This window comes from Rana temporaria, chromosome 4 (assembly GCF_905171775.1).
Source record: "Rana temporaria chromosome 4, aRanTem1.1, whole genome shotgun sequence".
NCBI classification, from domain to species: Eukaryota; Metazoa; Chordata; class Amphibia; order Anura; family Ranidae; genus Rana; species Rana temporaria.
This window is the reverse complement of record NC_053492.1, coordinates 122,478,541-122,482,388: the sequence shown is the minus strand read 5'-3', so window position 1 is coordinate 122,482,388 and position 3,848 is coordinate 122,478,541.

The following is a 3,848-nucleotide window of genomic DNA, read 5'->3' as shown; positions in this document are numbered from 1 at the left end:
AGCAGTTACTTTTACTTGGTGATTATCAAATAAAGACTTTATACATTTTTGGCTCCTGCTACTCTCAGCCATGCCTGGGCCCTGTCTCCAAGAATAGGGAGAGGGGAGAAGAGCTTCTGCAGACGTGCACAATGAAGCATTGAGATCAGGCTCAGGTGAGTATTTGGGGGGGGGGATACTATTAAAAGATAGATTTTTTACTTTAATACAGAGAATGCAATAAGGTAAAAAAAAAAACATTACCTTTACAAACACTTTAAAGGGACTTTATTCTGTGAGTTTCGGTGTTCTTTTTAACAGCCCTTAACTGCTTAAAGTCTGCCCCACGTACATATACTGTGGCAGGGCAATCCTTTAGTGCAAAATCACGTACCTGTACGGGATTCTCGTAATCATCTCTCGGGAGCACATGCGTGCTGCCGAAGCCCCGATCCCACTGTAATTGAACACAACGGGAGCCAATCAGTGGGTCTGGCAGCTGCGATGGCTGTCAGGAACCCAGTGATCATTCTTAGATGTAAACAAGGCAGACCGCTGTTCTGCCAGGAAGGAAAATGGAGATCTCATGTTGCTGCTTAGCAGAAACATGGATCTCTATTTTCCTTTAGTCAAAGCACTTCCCTACAGTTAGAAAGCACATACAGGGAACACAGTTAACCCTTTCAATGCCCCTGATGTTAACTCCTTCCCTGCCAGTGTCATGTATATAGTTTTAGTGCATTTTTTTAGCACTGATTACTGTATTAGTGTCACTGGTCCCCAAAAAGTGTCACTTAGTGTCAGATTTGTCCACCACAATGTCGCAGTCCCACTGAAAATCGCTAATCACCACCATTACTAGTAAAAAATAAAAGTCCCTAAATCTATCCCATAGTTTGTAGACGCTATAACGTTTGCACAAACCAATCATATGCTTATTGTGATCTTTTAACCAAAAATATGTAGCAGAATACATATTGGCCTAAATTTTTAAAGAAATTAGATTTTTTTTACATTTTTTATGGGAAATGCTTTACAGCAGAATGTAATAATTTATTTTTTCACAATTTTTGGTCTCTTTCTGTTTATAGCGCAAAAAATAAAAACCGCAGAGGTGATCAAATACCACCAAAATAAATCTCTATCTGTGGGAAAAAGGACATAAATGTTATTTGGGTACCATGTCGCACGACCGTGCAATTGTCAGTTAAAGCAACACCCATAAAATTCCCCTGCTGATAAACTGCTAAAAATGTCCACATGTGCATGAACACATAGGCTAACATAGAAGGGAGTTTAATCACTTGCCGTCAGCCATATTACAAAATGGTTCTGTTATCCTGATCGGACGTCATATGATGTGATCAGGATAACTAGCCAGTGAGCGCCCGCGGGAGCGCGCAGCGATTAGTGGTGCGGCGTGTCAGTCTGACGCAACTCCGATCTAGGTAAAGAGCCTCTGACAGAGCTTTTTTTGTGGCTATGGTGATATATGGGGCTCGTCCATCAGTGGTTATTTGTGTCCACAAGGATGAGTGTGCCCATATTGCATATCTGAGAGATAGATCATTTCAAGGGGCAGAAGATAGATATCCCATATCATACCTTCAGTAATACAGTATTTACTAGCATACCTTCTCTTTTTTTGTTCATCTAATTTTTTATGTGGCCAATAGATGGGAGGAGAGACATATATACTCCCATCTCTTGATACCAGGTGGTGTTGGTGAGTAGACCTTTAATTGACATATCCTCTAATACAGCCTGAAGCCTTTATATTGAATATAGGAAAAAAATATAACCCTCATATTGTCTATACATATATATATATATATATGCCTCTTGGGCATGGAGTTCACCAGAGCTTCACAGGTTGCCACTGAAGTCCTCTTCCACTCCTCCATGATGACATCACTGTGCTGGTGGATGTTAGAGACCTTGTACTCCTCCACCTTCCATTTGAGGATGCCCCACAGATGCTCAATAGAGTTTATGTCTGGAGACATGCTTTGCCAGTCCATCACCTTTACCCTCAGCTTCTTTAGCAAGGCAGTGGTCGTCTTGGAGGTGTGTTTGGGGTTGTTATCATGTTGGAATGCTGAAATGTGGCCGAGTCTCCAAAGGGAGAGGATCATGCTCTGCTTCAGTATGTCACAGTACATGTTGGCATTCATGGTTCCCTCAATGAACTGTAGCTCCCCAGTGCCGGCAGCACTTATGCAGCCCCAGACCATGACACTACCATCATGCTTGACTGTAGGAAAGACACACTTGTCTTTGTACTCCTCACCTGGTTGCTGCCACACATGCTTGACATGTAAATTTATCTTGGTCTCATCAGACCACAGGACATGGTTGCAGTAATCCATGTTCTTAGTCTGCTTGTCTTCAGCAAACTGTTTGCAGACTTTCTTGTGCATCATCTTTAGAAGAGGCTTCCTTCTGGCACGACAGCCATGCAGACCAAATTGATGCAGTGTGTGGCGTATGGTCTGCACACTGACAGGCTGACCCCCCCCCCCCCCACTCCTTCAACTTCTGCAGCAATGCTGGCAGCATTGATACATCTATTTCCCAAAGACAACCTCTGGATATGACGCTGAGCAAACGCACTCCACTTCTTTGGTCGGCCATGGCGAGGCCTGTTCTGAGTGGAACCATGCTGCAGCTCAGTTTTAGTTTCTTGGCAATCTTCTTAAACCCTAGGCCATCTGTATGTAGAGCAGAAATTCGTTTTTTTAGATCCTGAGTCAGTGGCAGGATCTAAAAAGTGTACTCACTTTTGTTGCCAGTGATTTAGACATTAATGGCTGTGTGTTGAGTTATTTTGAGGGGACAGCAAATTTACACTGTTATACAAGCTTTACACTCACTACTTTACATTGTAGCAAAGTGTCATTTCAGTGTTGTCACATGAAAAGATATAATAAAATATTTACAAAAATGTGAGGGGTGTACTCACTTTTGTGACATATTGTATATCATCACATTAGTCTAATCATATTAGTGGTTTCCATAGTAACTTAATGGGATTGGTGCCAAATGAATTTGTAGGATGTTAACAAAATTAATATAAAGTGACCCAAAGGGGAACTGGACAGCTATTGTTCACCTCTACAGCTCCAATTATCTAGAGACTAGAGATGAATGAGGTCTATTGTGAATATTGAAGTCTGGGTAGGAATGCTGGGTAGCAGGGAACCGCCAAGCTGAATATCTGAAGAGAGAGAATGCTGTCAGGGAATGACCAGAGGAGCGGTTAGTGAATCAATTCCAGATCAATACCTGATTTCTCAAGGGAACATTTCATCACGGCTGCTTTAATAACACAGTGTTATCCTATGACAAGAAATGGATTGGAGGTTTTCCAGTCAGCAACTGAAAAAAGAAGAATCCAATTTGTTATTAGATGAAGATTCACTAACCACTCTGGAAAAAAAGAACTTTACAGCGCTAAGATAATAATTCATTTGTAGCACAGATGTCAGTATATGGGGCTGCATGCTGAAGTCAGGAGGAATTTGCTCCTGATTGAACATAGACATTCACTTACTGGGTTTTTAAGACAGCTGCAACAATTAATATAGTGCAACATCTATGGAGGATAATGTATGGTTTACATAAGGCTCCTATTAAATTAGGTATTCAGCTTGAGGTCATATATATTAACTGTTTAAAAATCCAATAAAAGTGACACTTTATTTTAAAGGTTTCGTGGCTGACAGCTGATATTATATGATCTATGTTGTAAAACTATGTACAATATGCTTGTTCGGGATTTTGTATTGTTCCATCCTAGCTCTTTAATTAATCTCAGGTTCATAGTTGCTAATAATCAATTATCTTTTTGATGCTTCTTAGGAGGTACA